This window comes from Mus caroli, unplaced genomic scaffold (assembly GCF_978045245.1).
Source record: "Mus caroli unplaced genomic scaffold, Mus_caroli_1 scaffold_9, whole genome shotgun sequence".
NCBI lineage: Eukaryota > Metazoa > Chordata > Mammalia > Rodentia > Muridae > Mus > Mus caroli.
The window spans coordinates 18073656-18096940 of record NW_028227264.1 but is presented as its reverse complement, the minus strand read 5'-3'; the positions used below and the strand labels follow the sequence as shown (position 1 = coordinate 18096940).

At 40.7% G+C, this 23285-nt stretch overlaps 1 long non-coding RNA gene across 1 annotated transcript in view; it reads left to right on the top strand.

Moving 5' to 3' along the window:
• The first annotated feature begins 14790 nt into the window (after positions 1 to 14790).
• The window catches only part of LOC115032119 (uncharacterized), a 59945-nt gene continuing 51450 nt past the window's right edge, over positions 14791 to 23285 (top strand). Inside the window, exon 1 of the long non-coding RNA XR_015048514.1 lies at positions 14791 to 14906. This is a non-coding gene — a long non-coding RNA (uncharacterized LOC115032119). The remainder of the gene's footprint in view (positions 14907 to 23285) is intronic.

The following is a 23285-nucleotide window of genomic DNA, read 5'->3' as shown; positions in this document are numbered from 1 at the left end:
TTATAAAGTAGCAGTGAAAACAATTCTAGGGTTGGGGTCACCACACCATGAGGAGCTGTATTTAATGGTAGCAGCATTAGGAAGGCTGAGAACCACTGTTTTAGAAGCTAAGCTTTGTATGCATTAAAGTCTTGTCAGAATATAAGGGGCTTTAAAACTCAACTCTTTTGAGTCTTTGAACTTTTTTTTCAGGGTGGAAAGTCATTTAGCTTTAGAAACTTTCCTGTTTCGTAACTGAACTCTAATTCTTAAAGGACTCCTAAGAATTCATTAGATTTACCTGATCAGAAAATGGGAGAAGAATTAATATCTTTGTCAAATCTCCACAGTGTAGTAGCTTAGAAATTAGACAAAAATCATTTTCAGCGTAATTTTTATTAGACATATTTTCTATGTATACTCATTAAAAAGTATATTTTTCTTATAGATCAAAATTGTCATTAGTGTTTTATTAAAGTAATTTTTAATAAAGACAACTACAATGACTAAAAATTGAAATTCAGCTCATGATATAACTAAATCAAAAGCATTGTCCTGAGAGCCACAGCTATATTAACTTTAGATGTGAAATTGGGAGTTTCCTTGACTTTGAATTGCACGTCAGTACCAGAGTCTAAGCAGCGGGACAAAATTTAATATCAGCTTTAATTTAATTCTCCCTTTCTTTCCGAATTTTCTTCTATGTGATTATGTTCAATGTTAAAAAGAAATGTGCTTAGTATGTAAATATACATGGAGCTTCTATGTAGTATCTACATGAGCACATTCTTTTGTTTTTCAGTAAGTTGAGTTGAGACAAAAGGGAAGCATCTTACTGCATCCAAGTGTGGGATACCTGCCTAGGAGTCATTTCAGGAGGATTCAGGGGCCCTGGAACCACAGAGGCTCTTGCTTCTCTTCTTGCTTGCTCATCAGAACGAATTGCTAAGACCCTGTTGGTAAAAGCACCAAGTCGCAATCCTGATCAAATCATCAGTGGTGTTCTTCACAAGTTATGGAGGCTTGAATGAGAACAGTCCCCAGAGGCTCATGTATTTGAACACTTGGTCTCCAGTTGGTAGAGCTGGTTGCAAAAGATTAAGAGTATGGTCGTGTTGGAGGAAGTGTGTCATGGGTGCGGGGTGCGGATTTGAGGTTCCAATAGCTCGCACCATGCCCAAATTGCTCTCTGTCTTTGCCTCATGCTTGCAGATCAAAACGTAACCTCTTGGCTATTGTTTTCGGGACATGCCTACCTTCCTGCTGTTCACACCCACCAGGATGGCCGTGACCTCATCCTCTGAGCTGTAAACACAAAATGAACTCTTTGTTGGTGACCCTTCACATTTATTGCAGTAATTGTCACCCTTGGAGAACACACATTCAGGCATTTAGTGGAATTAGGGACCACTGGCTGCTCACCTCAGACAGGCTTGGGTTTCTTCATAGAGAAGTGTTGTAAAAAACTGCAGATGCCAGTTAGAGTTTCATTCTGACAGGGGGCTTCCCTTGCATACATCACCACTGCAATGCTGGTCACAACCAGTCATGAGTATGTTCCCAGAAGATGGGGTGGGGTGTGTAAGACAAATTACTCACCAATTTGGTAGTAATATCTTCACTTCAGCCTTTAGGGTATGTCTACTCCCCACTTTAGGAATGAGGAGACTCCAGGTCAAATTTCAACTGTATTGGAGAGATGGCTCTGCTGTCAAGGGAGCTCACTGCCCTTCCAGAGGACACTTTCAGGTTCCCAGCACCTACATGGTGGCTCACAGCCACCTGGGACTATGGTCCAGGAAATCCGTCAGCACCTGCACACACATGGTACACGTAAACTCTCCCCCTGCCCCAGGTATGCTGTGCTTGGAGTATATGTCAGGTCTGAATCTGCACAGCCCAAATCTGCCTGGGCAAATGTGGTCACACCCTCTCAAATAAACTCTTTATTCTATTAACTGCTCTGGTCATGGTTTCTTATCCTAGCAAGAGAAAAGTAAGTAAGACACAGGCCTGAAAAAGGAATCCTAATATTTTAATGAAACCACACACACACACACACACACACACACACACACACACACACACACACACACACAGAGAGAGAGAGAGAGAGAACATTCCTGAACAAAAAGTACAAGGCATTAAATTACTTGAATTCAAAATATCCTAAAAGCTGTATATTGAAGAAATATGACCTGAAAAGAGACATGGGACCAAAGAGGAGACAGGCCAGAGAACCTAGGAGTGAAAGAGAATCTTTGATTAAGAAAACACACTGGGAATTGGACAATGTTTTCAATAAGCAGTGCTTAAGAATTGGTAAATCTGGTAAACAGTGGAGAAAAACGGAACCAGATCCTGTCCTTCACCAGCTGTAAAAATCATCTAAAAATCTGTTAAACATCAAGAAAGAGAACAGGGCATGAGTTCTACCATTTCAAAGCAATATGTTGCTTTAATTCTTGGTGAGAACCATATAGTAAGACAATGAAATAAAGGAGGTACACTTGGGAACAACGAGGTTGAAAGACCCCATCCCTGTACCTGATTTCAGAGACCTGGTAGGAAAATGGCATAGACACAAAAACAGACATGCAGACCAGCGAAACTCAATATGGGACCTGAAACAAACTCACCAATTACAGGTAGTTTTGTTTTATTTTTTAAAAACAATAGTGCCAAAGATAAGCATTGGATACAATACTATTGTACTTGCCCTCCAATGGTACTAGGGACATTGAACAGTTATATGTAGAAGAGTGAAGCTAGAGCCTGATTTCTCACCGGATACACAAATCGGTTCAGAAGGAACCAAAGACCTTGAAGTAATAACTAAAAAGTGAAACTGGGAGAAATCTTCACAGTAGATGCACAAGCAAGTCCTGTCAAGGACTCCAGTCGCTCAGAAAATAAAGCAAGGTTTGAAAGCATGATTGCATAAAATCTAACTGTTTCCATGCAGCAAAGTAAAGAATTTACAGTGCAAAGAAAGGATGATAGGATGGGAGAAAAATAGTTTCCAATTGTACATCTGAAAGGCAGTTAATATCTATAATCTATTAGGAAGTCAAACAATTAAACACCAGATCCTCTAATTATACATATGCATCATAGAAGCAAATGGATTGAATACAAAGTTCTCTACAGAGGACATACAAGAGACTGGAGAGTCAGCTCAGCTAGAAAACACACTTCTGCAATCGTGAGGGCCTGGATCAGCTCTGAGCACCCACATGAAGCAAGCAAGCAAGCAAGCAAGCAAGCAAGCAAGCAAGCAAACAAACAAACAAACCGAAACACCTGTGTCTGTGTGAATGGTTGTGCATTCGTTCATACCTCTGTGCCCCAGAGAATCACTGGGGCTTGCCAACTGCCAGCCTCTCTCCAGTTCCAGTGAGAAGCCCTTTCTAAAGAGAATGTGGCAGAAAGTGATTGATAGACCAGTTCACCCAATCTCCTCCCTCAGCATTTACACCTGACCCCTTCCCAAACCACACATTCACACAGATAAACATAATTAAAAGATAAAAGAAGACATGCAAATAGCTGATAAATAGTATGAGATGTCATTTTTAGTTATGCTTGTCATTTTTAGCCACTCGGAAAAGCAAATTAAAACAGCGTTGACATCCCATCTCATCTCTACCAGAATAGCTATCACCAAGAAAACAAGCGGGTAGAGAGGACACAGACAAGGATGTAGGAGAGAAGTACCCCTTGTGTGCTGCAGAAGAGACCACAAACTAGAGTAGCCATTATGGAAACTGATACACAGTATCCTTAAGGAGTAAACTGTGGGGTCTTTATTGCCTTCCTTCCACTGTTTGTACAAAGATAAAGAAGGACAGAGGGCATTGCATGATGTACCATGAGCAGTCCTCTCTTGAGCTGGTGTTTCAGGATTCATTTGTTCTGTGAGGCTGGGCTATGACAGATGACTGACTAGCTGTGTGATGGAGGGGAGGACTTCCTTCCACTTGGCTCATTCTGTTTCTCAGTGGCTGTTTTGGCATAGCCCAGCAGACACAACTTCCTGAACTCTATAGTCTACTCATAAGGCAGACCTTTCTGTTAATGAGGAGCCCACACGATGGTATTGGTTGATGGTTCTGTTTTTCCCAGAATTCTTTGAGGAAAGATACTATCTCACTACCACTTTTTCCTCAGACCATGGCATGGTATCTGGCCCTCCAGTGAGAACATGAATGAATGTTGCTCTTCTTGGAGATGTTTAAAATAATCTTCTCTTCTAATCTGTTTGGTTCATTTGAAAGATCTTGGGTGATGGATATAAACTACCTTCTTAAAATTTTCTTTATAATTCTAATATTCTGTTCTGTCACTTTTTTTTTGGAACTTAACAGCCTTTGGCAATACAATATTAAAGAAATAGTTCAGAGCAGCCGAGAACAGGAAATACATTGAGTTTAAAACTTAAATAAAATGTGGCATATAGAAAATATATAAAGGAAGAATTTGGTAAAAATTCTTCTTTAGTGGAGAGAATGTTTTCGTAAAAATGGACTAAATAAAGGATCAGGGAAAGCCGGGTGTGGTGGCGCACGCCTTTAATCCCAGCACTCAGGAGGCAGAGGCAGGATTTCTGAGTTTGAGACCAGCCTGGTCTACAAAGTGAGTTTCAGGACAGCCAGGGCTATACAGAGAAACCCTGTCTCAAAAAACCAAAAAAAAAAAAAAAAAAAAAAAAAAAAAAAAGAAAGAAAGAAAGAAAGGAAGGAAGGAAGGAAGGAAGGAAGGAAGGAAGGAAAGAGAGAGAGTGAGAGAGAGAGAGAGAGAGAGAGAGAGAAAGGAAGGAAGGAAGAAAGAAAGGATCAGGGAGAAAAGAACCAAGTTACCCTACCTACAGAATAAACCCGAAACTGCTTTCTGGAGGCTCTGTCATCTGACCCCGCCCACCCCCCAACCCCAACCTCCCCCCCACCGCCCCCCGCCCCCCCCCCGCCCCGCCTGTGACTTCCGGTCACATGTCTTGGTGGTCTTTGGCACTCTCCCTTGCACCTTATGTAAAGGTTTCTCATTTTCATTTCTGTTTGTTCTAGTTGGCCCTTGGTGACTATTTTCAACCTGGCAGTTTCTATTTAGTGATTTCCAAAAATTCTCCACTGTTATGACTTAGGACATGGTTAGGTTCTCTTGGGATTCCCAGAAAGCGCTAAGGTTTCTAGAACTGCTAACTTTCCAGCATGCCGTATGTTTTGTCTTCCTCCACCATGCTACTCAGATCCTGTTCAACTATAGCTTGTCTTCTCAATAACCACATTGAAGAAAATTTTAAAACCCTTAATGATTGTCCTTCACTTGGCTTCATGAAGCTTATTGCAACTTCCTGCTCATCTTTTACAGAGTATTTCTTCCTTTATATTCTAAACCAGGTAAGCGCACTTCTCACAAACCCCTCCCCATCGGATTCCAGCATGACTGTTTCCTTATATCCTATGGGCTGCCTTTCATGATGCTGCCTCCGTTTACTTATGAATTTGTTTCCTAGGGGATAATTTTTCTGGAGCCCCCTGAGGTGGTTTCTACCTGTGCTCTACCAGAACCCTCAAGACACACTATTCTAAATTATTTTGAGTGTTGTCTTTTTCATCTTGGCATTTTCAGAGCACTTTGACCAAGAGAATTCAGGCCCTGCTGCAATCCATTGTTCAGTCTGGGTTCTCCCGTTGCTCAGCAATAACATTTGACCCTTAGGGCAGGGCCGTTTCCTCCTTTCCAGATGCTGCTATGAACATGTAGGCAGAGATGTTTCAGACCCTTCAGGATCTCTGTGATGCTTTATGCCATTTGGATTTTGTCTGGGGTGCCCAGTTTTTATTCTTACTGTGAACACACATTGCTGGACTAGACTCTGTCCTTGAATGACACTAACAGCCCGTGCTTTGAGACTCATGAGCTCTCCCGTTTGAGTTATCGTTCTGCTCCTGCTGGGTTGAGGCATTAGAGAACTTTTTCTCTTGTTTCTGAGCTCTGACCTGTCTTTCACAAGTGAAAATATTTTTAGCTCCGTTTTTGTGTGTTTGGGAATGTTGAATTGAATTCTCCTACACCTGGGAGCTGGTTATTATTATTTCTTGACTAACTAAATAGGTAGTCCATTTTTGTTTTGCTCCCTTTATGCCCATTTTGGGCAACTTTTCAAGAAAAGTATGCCGTTTGCAAATGTATTCAGTCTTTCCAGACCCAGGGATATAATAGAAATAAGCTCCCCAATGTTTTTCTTGCTTCAGGCACCATATTAATCAAGATGCTAATCACATCCTTTTCTTGATTCTTTCAGCATCCATCTGATATCTGGTTACATTGTTACAACTGCTTAGTGTTTACTATTTGTCATTTTATGAGATTATAAGGTCTTTGAAACTATGCCCTGTCAGTTAACTTCTTGAATCTCTCCACACCGAGTTACTCAGAAATGAATGGCCTGACACTAAGTTCTCCCCTGAGGTCTGAGTGAAGTACTACCTACCATTGGAAACAAGACATTCACAGTGTTTCTGACTTAATGTGGAAGGACTCAAGCCCCCAGGGAAACAAGATTTGCTTCATTTTGTTTTGTTTCCTGCTTATGGTTTTACTCTGGAATTGTGGATTTATAAGCCAGAGAGATTTCATACAAGGTCCTAAGTTAGTACAAGAGAATTGACAGTTTTTATGTCTAACTGTGTAGAATTAACATTACCCATATGATCCCAGAAAATGTGCCCCTGGTAATAAAAGGTGCTCCCTAAAGCACTCGGAAGAATTAGCTGCTTTCGTGGACTTCTGCGTACACCCGGCCCCAGGGAAGTGAATAAACAGTGGCTTTTGGGAGTTGCTTTCACAGGAAAAGGTTTCTGAGTTCCAGGTCATGGGAGCTTTGGAAGGTACAGGATGCAAATTACATTCCAGCACTGAGCTGACCAATCAAGCCACGGACCCTTTTGAGGTCCTTGGCTTTGACGGTGAACATGGGAACACCCAAGGGCACCTTCAAATTAAAAATAAACATACTGTTCTAAAGAGACCTAGAGGTATAATTTGGTTGAATTTTAAGGGGTATCCTTTTATAGTAACAGAGTCTATGAAAAAAAATATTTTTCAGGTATGGCACCTGCTCAGTTTGAGGGATATTTGTGTCACTGGAGAGATGTCATCAGACACAGCAGGAGCCAGCCTTTGTGAGACTGCCTTGCACTCTGCTGTGCTTTACCCTACAGTCTCAGCCATGATGCCCGGGTGCTCCAGGATCCTGTTGCTCTTCTCCTAATTCAGCTGCTTTACCCAAGTCACACGGTAGCTTCAGAAGGCTGTGAAATTCCTTTGCTCCTCCTTGCTATTTCTGCTTCCACTTGAGGAATATGTGTGCGCGTGCGTGTTTGTGCGCGCACGTGCGTGTGTGTGTGTGTGTGTGGGTGTGGGTGTGTGGGTGTGTGATTCTTGGAGGAATTGTATTTTATTGAGATGAGAGGGAAAATTGATGTTGTCTGTTATCTTACCACCACCTGTTCACCTGTTGCTGGAGTGGAGCCTGTTGCTGTTGCCAAAGTGGAGTCCCCATTTACATTTTATTTTCCTCAGAGTTTCATGCTCAGATTCTTCTTTTTTTTATTTTTGCATGTGGTGTGGTATGTGTATGTATGTATGTATGTATGTATGTATGTATGGATTGATATACATGTGTGTGCATGTGTGCAGGGAGATTCACGTCTGGTATCTTCCCCAGTCTACACTTTGTATATTAAGGTAGTTCTCTTACTTGAGCCTAGAGTTTGCTCACTCAGGTAGTCTCACGAGCTAGTGTGCTCTTGGCATCCCATGTCTGTCTCCTGCACACCTGGATGACAGGTGGCTGTCATGCCTGCCCTGAATTTACACGAGTTCGAAGCATCCGAACTCTAGATCTTATGCTCACACAGCAAATGGTTTTTTCCCCCTACTGAGCCCTCTGTCAACACCCAGTTCCCCGGCTTCTGGTTAAATCTTTATTTGCACAGGCATAACATTTAGAACTGGTAGTCATAAAAGACTTGTGTTTTCATATTTCATATCGAGATCTGATTTAAGGACTGAGTCTTATCTGTGCTTTCCTCCTCTGATTTCGACATGGGCCCAAATATTGTATTTTAAAGTTGCTTAACCCAAATCTTTTAAATTTGAAGAATTATGGATAAGAAAAGAAAAACAAGCAAGGTTAATAGATGTAACTGCTTTTAACTCTTTTCCACAGAGTGCATGAAAGGAAGCCGTTGACTCTGGCCACAGAGACTTCAACAAAAGCCTGCAGTCTCTCGATCTAAGGAATCAAGAGTAGGCAGACTTTAGGCAAGAGAAGAGTGAGTGAGGTATTGGAGGTGACAGCCTTCACAAAGCGGCCTTGCCAACATTCCAGAGTTGCCTAACTGACAGTGTCGGAGACCTCTGAAACAACACAGAACACTCTGAAACGTGATTGAAATTGCTCTCTGGTGTCACTCTGATAATGAGCACTTGTGACATTTACAGTGTGTTCAAGAGGCAATGCCACTTGTTTTGGGTTTAAAGAGAAAAGATCTTTGTATGACTAACACCACTGAGTTACCTTTGCAACTCACTGCCTTAGTAATGAACATTGGTGAAATGCAAAACCTGGCTTCTTGTTTCTCTCATTTCTGTGATCATTAGGTAACAAGCTACACTGATAACTGCTTATGCAAGTTGGTAGTTGAATATAATGTCATGGAGGGAGCCATATCATCTTGTGACTTAGTTTTCTTTATAGTTTTATAATCTATATAATACTAGTGCAAACTAACTTTGAATAATTGACTCTTGTTTCTTGAAAGAATGCCTGATATATTACTTCCCATCATTATGATATTCGAAGTAATTACATCATGTTTAATAGATTATGTGAATTCAAGATAAATGACCTCTTCAATATCTAAAAGAATCATCTACCTACTATCTCTTTCTTTCTTTCTTCCTTCCTTCCTTTCTTTCTTTCTCTTCTCTTTCTCTTTCTCTTTCTCTCTCTTTCTTTCTTTCTTTCTTTCTTTCTTTCTTTCTTTCTTTCTTCCTTCCTTCCTTCCTTTTTCTATCATATCTCTCTCATCTCTATCTATTTATCTATCTCTATCTATCTATCTATCTATCTATCTATCATCTATATCTATTATCTATATCTATCTATTATCTATCTATCCATCTATCTACCTACTATCCATATCTATCTATCTATCTATCTATCTATCTATCTAATCATCTACCTATCATCTATCTATAAAAGAATATGTATTGGGTGATTAAACCATGTTCACATAGTTTCTACCACAACTAAATACACTCAATGTACATCCCAGGCTAAAATGACCTGACAATAGGAATTTGGGAGACCCATGAGGAAAATGGTGATCTCATTGGCTTATCAAGTTGGTTGTTCTTTGGATCCATTAGGGAAAACAAACCCCAGGGCTGCTGATTTAACTCATCTGCAGTGTGGCCCCAGCTACATGTTGATCTTCAGTTTAGTCTGGGAAATATCTAGCACTTAAAACAAAGCTTATATTGCTTCTGTTGGCATTCTTTCTAAACTCTGCCCCACAGTTACCTGGCAACAGCCAGGTAGGCGTGGCTTACTATAAAGGGGGCTGATTGTCCCCTCCTCACTCTCTTATTGTCTCTGACTTTCTTTTCTCTCTGACCCTTTTCTCTCTCTCCCCACATCCCCCTTCCCCTTGCTCTCCACCTTCTCCACCTGTTCCAGACTGCCTATTCTCTCTCTCTCTCTCTCTCTCTCTCTCTCTCTCTCTCTCTCTCTCTCTCTCTCTCATTCTCTTTCTCTGCTTCTACTCCCTTCTTAAACTTCTCAGCCCCCTTTCCCATGCCCTAAATAAACTCTGTTCTACACTGTACCCACCGTATGGCTGGTACCTCAGGGGAAGGGATCCTGTCTCTCCATCTTTTTTATGAAACACAGCAGCATCGATATAGGTTATTTATCCTCCTCTAGCTCCCAGGTCTCTTCCTGAATTTATTAGTTTTTAAAGCAATTTTATGATGTTAATTTGTTCCCAATATCTGGCATTCCTCCTAGAAAAGTATAAGACTGTGAGTAACTGATCTTTGGTCAGATCAAGTGCTTGTGAATAGAAATAGCTGGAAGAAACTGTCCAATTGTGGTGTCGTTGTTTCCCCTGAGTTTGACAGCCATGATTTTCATGGGGTCGGCAGTCATGGCTGAAATCAACAGAACTAAACAGAAGCTAGCTAGCTCTATAATAATGGTTCTGTCAACATTCTGTTACAGAAGGGGCTGGTCACAAGGCCCATCACTGAACCTACTTGAAATTCAAACCACAACCCCTCCTGCCTCAACTATATGTGATCTAATGCAAAATACCTAAGAGACTCCAAATAAGAAAGTGTCTGGGAGTGCAGCTGCCTGTGAGTCACCCAAGCTCCTGTAAGTAACCCAGATAAGTCTGTTAATTCACCAAGATGCTCCTTTGGTCTATGGGCTCCTTTCCTACGCAATATATAGACATGTCTTTTACTCCACCTTCCCAGGAAAGTCATGGGACAATCCCCACTTCCCACCTCAGCTTACCAGCCTCAGGGGACCACCATCACAATCCTGAACCTACAGAGCTGATAAGCCAACCCTAGAAACACAAAAAGCAACAGCTGCTTCCAGGTCGTTCCAGTCTCAAAATCTGTTTTCCTCAAATTACTGCTCAGCTTGCTTCTTAATTGGTTTATGCATCTGTTCAATCACGCCCTTGGGTTAGCTGCTGTTAATCTTGGCTACAGATCAGAATCAATTGGAAGCTTTCTGGAATGCTAATGCACGTGTGAACTATATCAACCATCTCCGGGTCTAGGGTCCAGTCAAAGCTCTCTGGAGGCAGAGGACATGTTGACACACTTCCAAGGCTGTAATGACTTCACACATTTACCTAAGACATCCCTATATCTGCATCTTCTTTTGTTCTACACCTCTTGCATACTACGCAAGAGCTCAGCCACAGAGCTACACTCCTGCCTCTAGTCTGCATTTTTAGTTGGCTTTATGTAGGCACAGAAATGTGGTAATATATAATAACTTTGTAATTATGCTGGCTCCAGACTTACTTGTTTGATGGTAAACAGACAATATAGAAACCTAAAGAGCATTGCTTAACCGAACTCCTTGGGAATACCTTACAGAACCTTCACTGAGGGAAAGTATTTCTCTATTGTCTGGAACATGATTTATTTACTCACCCATGCCTTACATAGAAGTCTCTTGCCCAAGTAATGCACAGGGTATTGGAACCAATATTCAATTGCCCGACCCTGTCTCCAGAGTCAGCATGCTTAAGAGCAGGTGACCACTCGAATGGCTATTAGACCCACCAGTGGTGATGAAGAAGATGATAATCTTACACTTTCATTGCATAAGAGATGTGGCTCAGAACGTCCTAGGATCCCACAGTACATGGAATTTGACCCCATAGTTCACGCTCTGCCAGGAGTAATCCTGCCTCCCTAGCTCCCCAAAATACAGCTTTAAGAAACTGCAACTAGAATTGGGCAGGTCTCTCATGTTCTCCTTAACCTACTTTTAATGTTTTATTCTGGGCCTCAAAAGGATTTTTTTATTTTCCAATCTACAATTTCCTTGGAGAAGTCATTAATAAAATATGCTATAGCTGCTTCTTCAGCACTGGCCTTGGCTTTAAGTTTATGTTAGATAGCCTAAGTCCATCAAGGTCACATACAGGAAGAAAAAAAAGTCTCCATTCCTGAAAGCGCTTTTAATTTCCTTTGTTGGGTTGGTCAGCACTTATGTAATATTCAAATCTAGATCTCTTCAAGCTGTTGGACATTGTTCTGCTTCAACCTTTTCAAACAAACTCATCAGAATGTCAGAATAATAACTGTGTAAACAGGACAAATATGTCTCAGCCCTTTGGCCAGCAGCCTGGAGGACTGCAACAGTTTCGCATTGTGAATTTCAATCAATAGAACAATTATTGAGCACAGTCTTTGTAAAATTTAGTTCTAAACTGGAAGAGGTGAGTTGAACAGTTCCTTGCTCCATACAGTTCAATGTGCAAAAAAATGACCCAGGCTTTTGTTCAAATGTGAAACCCTGACTTGGGAGATTTGAAGTGAACGACTGCTTTTCTCTATTCTGACAGGCCCACACAACATGTCTGCTCTGAGGTCTGAGGAGTACGCTCTAAGTAGCAAAGACTTGCTCTGTGCTAGCAAAATACCCCCAAGGGAGAAAGAAAAAGCTGTGAATGCAGAGTTTGCCATTTCCATGATAGGATACTCCTACAAGAGCTAAGCGACCAACAGGACTTCCTTAAAACCTGAGTTGAAAAGATGATTGGCCCACTGAATACAGCTGGCTGTCCTGAACAGATGCAAAGCAGTGCCACTCCCACACAGGATCCGTGTGACTGCATGCACACATAATTTCAAGGTTCAGTGGGTGGACTAGGATGCTTAGCTATGTAAAAAATTTACAATGGTTAAGGAGGCAAAGGATGTTATAAGAAAACCAAGGAAATAACAGTTTGAAAGTCCATGCTAATGTGTACTAGAGGAAGCCCAGGAGGCCTCAAAGCTACAGGCAACCAAGGAAATGGAGAAATAGTTGAATACAAATTATGCAATACTCAATGGTCAGCCCTGCAAACATACATACAAGTAACATCATAATACTTAGCAAGTTGTGCTTACATATTTAGGTGTGTGTGTGTGTGCGTGTACATGAGTAGATGTAAGAATAATTAATAAAAAGAGGTAATAAATTTGAAAAAGAAAAGAGAGATATATAGGAAAGTTTGAAGCGAGGAAAGGGAAGGAGGACATGATGTAACTATTATATCCTCAAAAAGAAATAACTAAAACAAAAATGCAAAACGCTGGGTGTGGTAGCCCAGGCACTCAGGAGACAGAGGCAGGTGGATCTCTGAGTTTGAAGCTAACCTGGTCAACATAGAAAAGTCCATGCTAGCCAGGGCTGCAAAGGAGACTCTATCTCAAAAATAAATAAATAAATAAACACACAAATAAATAAACAAGTAGTGCAAATGTTGGCAATAGACTAAAGGGAAGACAGATTTGAAAACATAAAGGACATGTGGGGCACGCTGATGGGAAAGATTTGAGCCATGGTTTGACAGCAGTGGATTTGTCTAAGTGCGAAGGAGATCAGCCACAGGGAAGGAATGGGTAGGACAATTTGCAAAACACATGAAACTCAAAAGGAAGGACGACCAAAGTGTGGATACTTCGATCCTTCTTAGAAGGGGGAACAAAATATGCATGGAAGGAGTTACAGAAACAAGGTGTGGAGCAGAGACTAAAGGAATGACCAGCCAGAGACTGCCCCATCTGGGGATCCATCCCTTTAAACAACCACAAAACCCAGACACTATTGTGGATGCCAACAAGAGCTTGCTGACAGGAACCTGATAAAGCTGTCTCCTGACAGGCTCTGCCAGTGCCTGATAAATACAGAAGTGGATGCTCACAGTCATCCATTGGGCAGAGCACAGGATCCCCAATGAAGGAGCTAGAGAGAGTACCCAAGGAGCTGAAGGGGTTTGCAGCTCCATAGGAGGAACAACAATATGAACTGACCAGTACCCCCAGAGATCCCTGGGACTAAACCACCAATCAAAGAAAATACATGGAGGGGACTCGTGTCTCTAGCTGCATATGTAGCAGAGGATGGCCTAGTCGGTCATCAATGGGAGGAGAGGCTCTTGGTCCTGTAAAGGTTCTATGCCCCAGTATAGGGGAATGCCAGGGCTAGGAAGTGGGAGTGGGTGAGTTGGTGAGCAGGGGGAGGGGGGAGGCGATAGGGGGTTTTCAGAGGGGAAACTAGGAAAGGGGATAACATTTGAAATGTAAATAAAGAAAATATATAATAGTAATAATAATAACCAGTAAAGCTAATTCTGAGCCAGAGCAGGGATCCTCGGAACTACTGAGGAGTTGAGAGTTGAGTTGTTGGTTCAGAGCCACCCATTTTTGTAAGTGCTTCATTCTAAAGTATGGTTGGGAAATTAAATATGCAGATTAAGCACTCCACAGAGACCCCTCTCACTTCTGAGAGTTTCACAGAGCTTTATTTTGAAAAGAAAATCTTTTCCCTGTCGGTTGGGATCATGTTCTTAATTTTTACTATGTTAAGAACCAGGAGAGGGAACTTAAGGTCAACCATTCTCCCAGGTTGAGTAACTCTGAGCTATAAGTTCCAAAATCTCATCTTTGCCTCTGATTCCAAACTGGCTTGTGGGGAAAAGTGATATACCATGAGCTCACCATGTTCTTTCAGATGATTTCCTGTTTCCTGTGTATTTAAATACACAGGGAATAATCCCTCTATTAAATGAGACCCTGAGTGTGTGGATGGGCAGAAGTTCAATGAAAAAGGAAGAAAAATATGTTTGCTGAATACCAGATGCAGAATGCATAAATCCAGTTGGATCAGGCAGGGAAAAGCTTTATGGCTGACGTGCAAGAAATCTAAGGGAACTGGAAAGCCAGATAGGCATGTGTCAAACAGACTTATTTAAATCGTCCACTTCCTCAGCAAAATAAAAATTTGAGGGAGTTCTGTTTCCTCTTGTGGTTTGAAATTACAGTTGTGGGCGATAGAAGTCCTGCTTGATTGAGGGCTTCCAGGCAGAGGGGTTACGTGACTCAGTTCAGCACCAGGCAACACTGGGATCACCCAGTGTTTCTTACCAGGCCTCCTACATCGTCCTGTTTGTACTTTCTGTCCTTTGTCATCTTGGCAACAAATTGCAGTGCAGCTGACCACGACTTCATAGTCATCTGACTTGTTGCTCTGAAAAGCTCTTGCATCTAAACGAGAAAGGCGCCTCCTGGTTTCCTTGTGGATCCAGACTACAGACCCTTGTTCTTCAGGCTTAGAGGTGAGATAACTCTCCTTTGACCAGCCTTGTCCTGCTCATAGTTCATGCTTATGATCTTAAGTGTTCAATTTATATTAAAACAAACCTAACTTAAAAGCTATGTCCTGGAAACTAAGGAGATGGCTTATTGAGTAGGGTGCTTGGCTTTCTACCCCAGAACCCATGCAGAAAAATCCAAGTGTGATGGCATTTGCTTGCAATTCTGGCACCAGGGAGATGGAGAGAGGTAGACCCTGAGGCCCATTGGCCAGCCAGTCTAGCCTACTAGAGTTCTAAGCCAGGACGAGATCCTGTCTAAAAAACACAGAAAGAAAAGAGCTGGGGGTGGAGAAGGAAGGATGCCTGAGGCCATCTTCTGCGTCCACATGTGCACACATGGTCCTGTACACGCATGCACACACACTGATAGTGTACACACCTGCTTCGAGGACCACTGTAATATGTACCTCTTCAGGTGTGGCACCTTAACAGACAAGTTCTTCAAGAGGCTCATGGTAGTTAGCAGGTTATTGGCATGAAAAATCTCAAAGCAAAGGTATTTACGTGCTAACAGTGTCCTTTACAGTATCAGAATTCCTTGGGTTGTTCCTCTAGGGACACTTCTGTTCAATAATATTCTGTTAAATACACTATTTTAACTTCGTTTTATTCAACAGAGTAAAAGAAGATAGAATGCTATGGAAAAACCATACACTTTCCAGTCCTGTGGGCTCAGACCACAGTTACTCTTGTTCCACCACTTACAACTACATGAACTCCAGCATATTACTATACTACTGTACTATACTAATAACTATATTATACTATACTACTATAACATAGTATACTATAAGAAAACTATATACAGTTTTCTTAACCTTTGCTAAGAACATATATATATATATATATATTCTATATAACATATATATATATATATGTTCTTAGCAAAGGTTAAGATATATAAATAACATATATATGTATGTGTATGATTATTACACACACACACATATCTCTATCTCTATCTCTATCTATCTATCTATCTATCTATCTATCTATCTATCTATCTATCTATGCCGCAGACCCTCTGGGTCCCTTTGTCTGCGTGGAACGGGTCTCAGGGGCAGGTGGGCAAGGTGTCAGCAGCTGACAGACAGACCAACACACGAGATTGTGTAGAATCTGAATGCATTCTCACAAAGTGAACATCAGTCTTATATAGTACAGAAAATACAAGGGGTCGGAAGTCACAGCAGGCAAGGTACATTGAAGTTACCTGATACAAAACAAAGGAATGACTACAAAGGGACTTACAGGAACCAGGTAAATGTTTACAGTAAAGATAAAGCAGTCCTGCCTAGGGTCAGCTTTGTGACAGGCAAGGATTTCACACTCTAGTGCTATACCTTTGAACCTTGTGAAGACTAGCACCAGGGGGTTCTGCTCTTAGCAGGCCTCATGAATAATGAAATATCACCACCCCCCTATTTCCTAGGCCTTGCTAAATTCTTATATGAGTGTAACTTTTAAGTATCTGGAGAATCTCCATTTGTCAGGAGAATTCACCAACTTGCTTCTAATATGCAATGTAGCCTGTACTGAAGATTTGTATTTCAATGGGATTCCCTGGCTCTTTTATGGTATTCCCTAGTTTGGGTGAGATTTGCTACTGTCCTTAGTAAATATTTTGCAGACCAGCTCTGAGCTACTGGCTCCGTCTTTTGTAATGCTTAATTAGTTACTAAATAGGTAACTTCTTTACTGCATTCCTGCCGGATTCCAAGCTCATAGTTCCATACACCAGACTAACCCGGGAATAGAGTATGAGTATGTGGGTAAATGAGAACGCCAAAGCTCCAGGAGGTGAGTTTCCGAAACTCTTTTCCTCATGAGTGCTTACAGACATTTCAGCCTGTCAAGCAGACTTGACCAGAGTGCATGGCATTTCCCAGTGTGCGTGGCATATATATATATATTATTTATAAGGAATCTAGCACAGTATCTAGCCCTTTGAGAAAGATTAGCAAGTTTTTACTCCTTATTCTTTCTCCCTTTGTCTGTTCTTCCCTCTTTTCACTAAAATCTTATTGAAAACATTTTATATAATAACCATATGGTCAGCAAACTGGGAGGCAACTAAGAGTAAAGTTTGAACTTAAGAACTATCCACACTGCCTAAATGTCTCTAAAGGCACAATAAATAAGACTTGTTATTGATATTGATGAGGAAATGTCCCAACTTATTGTGATGTCAGTGTGTGTGAACAGGAAGCTTTAAGCCAAGGAAATACAGAGGACCCATCAAAAATGGAAAGATGTTCCATGTTTGTGGCTTGATAGAATCAATAATGATAAAATGACCTAGAATGGTCAGTAGATCTAGTAAAAGTATAACATAAAAACAAAATTCTAGGCCTTTAGGCCCAGGCTTGAGAATGTGACCTCTGTGACTTAATGCTCCAAGGTATGCTAATCATAAAACAGATAGCGACATTCCTTCCTCCACCCACCCGCTTCCTGGGTTGAAAGAGTGTTCATTCATAGAAAGTCACCCTGACTTTCCACCCATTGCAAACCCACTATGCAAATGTGCTTTCCTTAGGGGCTCTTAGAAACTGTCTTGAGAGATAACCCGCACAATTACCAGGTATTCCTTGTGACTCTTGTGACTTTGCACTTCCTTGGGACTCTTAACTGGTATCTTTGGTATTTTCCAACAACACCCTCCCCACTTCCTTGAGTTGTGGTTTCTTCCTTTAAATACCCCCTTGCCCAGCTACTCGGGGCTCCACGGTCCTCTACCCCTGCGTGGTGTATGACTGTGGGCCCAAGAGCACTCTTGAATAAAAATCCTCTTGCAGTTTGCAGCAAGACTGTTTCTTGTGGGTGATTTGGGGTGTCGCCTCTCCTGAGTCAGAACATGGGGGAGTCCTACGTTGTGGGTCTTTCACTAGTATAATTTACCTCTAACTACTAACAACACTCCCTATATAGCCAAAATGAGTCATGAAACTCAGATAGACCCAAGAAAGACCTTGAATACCCAATGTATGCTTGAACAAAAACAATAAAACCGAGACTATTACAATATAATATTGAAACACACTATGGAACTATAGTAGTCAAACGGCATGGCATTGTCACAAAACGGACCCATTGACCAACTTCAGAACAGAATAAATATTTAGACACAAATCCCTGTATGCAGAACCAACTGATTTTTAACAAAAGCAATGAGAATGCTAGAGAGAGGACAAGGTCTCCCAAAAACAGCACTGTGAGATGTTGGTATGTATATGTGTATCTGTATGTGTGTTTTATGTATGTATATATATATATATATATATATATATATATATATATACATACATATATATATACATACACATATATATACATATATAAATGTATATGTATGTGCATATATGTATATATGTATGTGTATACTGTATATCTGCACACACACGCGTGCGTACACACACACACACACACACACACACATATATGTATATGAATGAAATTAGCCTCCTTCATCTCATGTGATACAAAACCCACCTCAAAATAGATTAAGGAACTATAAGACCTAAGACAAAGGAACTACTGAAGATAAGAGAAAGGGATACCTTCAAGATGTTGGGCTAGGCAAAGATGTTTATAAGGTCCTAAAACATGGAGAATAAAGGTGAAGTAAATAAATGAGTTCTATAAAACCATGACACCTCTGCACCATGAAGGAGACAACCAACTGTGCAGTGGTAACAGAAAGAAAAATGGACACACTGCTTATTTGATAAGAGTTAGTGTCTGGAATACATATGAGTCCCAACAACAGCAAGAAGTATGATTTTAAACAAAGGACAAATTCTTTGCACACACAGTTCTTAAAAGAGGAAATACAAGTGGCCAGTGAATACATAAGAAAGTGCTCAGCATCATGGATCATTAGGAAAATACAAATCAAAATCACACTGGTGTTTCACTTCCCCCACTGAGAGTGGCTTCTGTCAAAAGGACAAGACAGTATCAGAGAGGATGCAGAAGGTGGATGACTCACAGGCTGTTGGTGGCAGTGCACATGGATATAGCCACCATGAAAATCTGTATGGAGCTCCTCAGAAAGTGAAAACGAAAGAACCATATACACAGCAACCACACTACTGAGTTTCCAAAGAAAACGGAATCGTCTTGTCAAAGATATACCTGGACATCTTCGTTGTCCTGGAACTCTGTAGACCAGGCGGATCTTGAGCTCAGAGATTTGTCTACCTCTACCTCCCAAGTGCTGGGATTAAAGGTGTGCACCACCATGTCCAACTGGATGGACTTTTAAAAATAGATTGTAAATGTTCACATACTCATTCTGGAACCCACCGCTGAGTACGTAGCAGCCAATACACTATGTGGTCTTCACAGCTTTCTTGTCCCGGTTGTCACTCGGCCCACTCCCTCCTGATAGAACTTCCCATTTAAACTGTGTAACTATTTCTGGATGCATTACTATAACTCAGCACGTGTATACAATGTGTATTGACCAGGTCAGGCCAGCTAGCACTTCCATCTCTGCAGACATGGCTCCTGTGTGTTAGGGACCAAACACTTTTCTCCTCTGGTGACTTGGGGATGTGCAGTTTTTTTTTTTTTTTTTTTACTGAGGCTATGTTCAGTCTGCTTTGCTGTAGAACATTCCACTTACTTCCCGTCAGCTGTGGTTGGTTAACACTGTGGACTAAGCATTCCCTCCTACTCTTCCAGTGACATCTGTTTTACTTCCAAGTTGTCAGTTCCACCTTTAGTGAGCAGGCAGTGTTTGTCTCCTGTGCCTAGCTTACTTCACTTAATGTGGTGCTGTACTGTTCCACTATGTTATAATTTTACCTACTAACAAATTATTATATTTTATAAAAATATTAATATCATAGGTGTATATTATACACATATTTACTTGTATATTTTTTATATATTATATCTAATATATTTACTTTTTTTCTATTATAGAATTTTATCCTTTATGATTTAACATTATTCCATTGAAGACACACAAATAGCACTGATTAAACTCAATGGGTCACAGAACAAACAAAGAGACAAGAATGTAGAACAAATAGCTGCTAGGGAGGTATGGAGGTTGACAGGGGACAAGGGGGGAAATTAACCATAATGTTATAGTAATATATACAATATAACATAATACATATATAATCTATTATATTCACATATGCTACATATATTGCACATATATGTAATATACAATATATATATATATAGATATATAGATATAGGTATAGGTATAGATATAGACATAGATATAGATAGATATAGTCCAGGAACAAATTCAATGTTATTTTTGAACAAAAATTATAAAAAAGTAATTCTAATCACACAAGGAAATTATTTTAAATTAAAATACAATTACATCATTTATGCCCCCTCTCTTTCTTACCTTCAAACACTCCTTTTTGATGCATCTGGAATTCATGGCCTCTTTGTCTTTAACTGTTATGGTTTTACAGACATACACACAGACAAACACACATACACATACACATGTACACTACAGTCATATGCAACACACATATACACATGCACAGATACACACAGACACCCACACAGACATACACCCAATCATACACACACAGATATATACAGTCACACACACAGACACACATACAGACATACACACAGTCTCACACACACAGATGTACACACAGCCACACACACAGACATATACACAGTCACACACATACACACAATCACACACACAGACAACACACAGTCACCCACACAGACACACAAAGACATACACACAATCACACACACACAGCCATACACACAGTCACATACAGAGAGAGACATACACACAGTCTCTCTCTCTCTCACACACACACACACACACACACACACACACACATAGTCACAGACACACACAGACATACACAGTCACACACACACACACACATACAAACACATACAGACATACACACAGTCACACACACAGACACACACAGAAACATACACACAATCACACACACAGACAACACACAGTCACCCACACAGACACACACACACACAGACATACATACAACCACACACACATATAACACACAGTCACCCACACAGACACACACAGAGACATACACACAATCACACACATATACAACACACAGTCACCCACACAGACACACACAGAGACATACACACAATCACACACACACACAGACATACACACAGACACAGAGACACACACAGAGACATACACACAATCACACACACACAGACATACACACAGCCACACACGGAGACATGTACACAACCACACACACACATTCACACAGAGACATACACACAATCACACACACAGTCATACACACAGCCACACACACATACACACAGTCACACACACAGACATAACAGACATACACACAGTCTCACACACAGAGACACACAGACACCCACACGACAGTCGTATGCTGACACACTATGTTTTGTTTACTATTATGGATTTCTATATATTTCAGTACTTCAATACTTTCTCACTGGTAATCATTGAATTTGGTTTCCACTTCTTTGTTTTTTTTTCCCTACTCCTTGAGCTTACTATATGCCAGGCACTATATTTTACCCCCAATACATAAAGTAGCTTGCTTCAATTCCAACATCAGTGAAGGGTAAATATAATTCCCAGCTGAGTGTGGGGGTGAATGCTTATAATTTTAGCACTTAGGAGCTGGAGGTAAGAAGAGAAGTTCGAGGTCATTTTTGACTACATGGTGAATTCAAGGCCAACCAGTATTGGATAGAACCTTGTCTCAAACAAACAAATCCCTGAAATATAGCAGATCCAAAGAGTTTAAAAGTAACCTTACATAACTAATATTGAGCCAAAATTTGGTAAGTACCAACAGTTGCATGGCTAATGTGTTAAGACCAAGATTAAAACCCATGTGTAATGAATAGAAAACTGGATAATTATATTTTTACACTCACGAAATCCCTCTCATTACCTAGAATATTTTAGGCTACTATCAACAGCATACTTACAGAGAAGCAAGTGTGAGCCCTTCCTGCTCTGACATTTCTCTGTCATCATGTTCTGTCTCCCTGTGTGCCATACCCCTCTGTGATGCCATTGGCCAAGACATGATGCAGTCAACAGGACCCCAAGACAGCGCTAACCAATGAGGCCTCTCAATCTTGGATTTCCAGGTTTCAAAAATATCTGCTAAGTAAATCCATGTTCTTTATAATGTGCCAACCTTGGACATTGTATTGTGTCATGGAAAACAGACTAATGTAATATCATAAAGAGAAGACTTTTGAGGGATGTATTTGAGCTTCATTACAGACCTGAAGACAATAAGTTTTGGCCTAGGAAAACTTATTAAAGTCTAATTTCTAATGGCAGATTGTGACAAAGCTAACTGCCTTTATTCTGGCAAAACATAATAAGCACCTAACTGTGTTTTTATTTTCATATATATTTTAAAAATTCTTAGAAGAAGAAAATATACTTTTAGAAACTTTCTGAAAATAGGCCATATCTGGCCTATTTTAACTTGATATCTATATATTTTTTTTTACTGAATGCAAGTCTTATTTGACATTTAAATTTTTACAAATGCTATCACTCAGTTATTTGAATTAATCCACAATGGTTACCCTTCTCTGGCCAGAGGTTGATTTTATGGTATGATGTGCTGTCTGAATCCTTGAACTCCTTTTTACCTTCCTCTTAAAATTAAAGACCAACAGATGTTATTTGTAATTCTCCTACTATCACTCCATTAAAAGGCAGAGCAAACATTCCTTCTTCATTTATTTCCTCCCTCCTTCATTCCTCTTTCCGTGTTCCCAAACACACACAAAGGGGAGCTATATGCATTCTCAGGGCTGAGCGTCTGGCACTGGACAGATAAGTGCTGTGCCCTTCCATGTGGAAGAGCAACTCCCAGAATTCCTCAGTTGCCCACAGTTCTTTTGTTTAGGGTTGAAGCCTGCATGCTCTCCCTAACCACTGTGGTATGTCCATTGGTGTGTTCCTTCTTCAGCTTCTGTTTGGGCAGTCGTGTTGCTGAGACCTTATGGGTGTCGCTTTTGATATTACTAAGAGACACAGTCCAACACCAAACTCCCTGATCCTCTGCCTCTTGTGGTCTTCCTGCCATCTCTTTTCAATGTTCCCTGAGCCTTACGTGGGGGATTGTTTTGGAGATGTGTCAGATGTGTCCACTGATACTGGGCTCCACAACTCTGCATTTTTGTTGATTGTGGTTTTCTGTAGTGGTCTCCATCTGTTGGAAAGAGGCACTTCCTTGATGAGGGGTGAGGACTACATTTATCTGTGGGCAGAAAGACAAAAGTTTAGATTGTTTTAGTGATTGTGCTAGCAGCAATATAGGAGCTAAA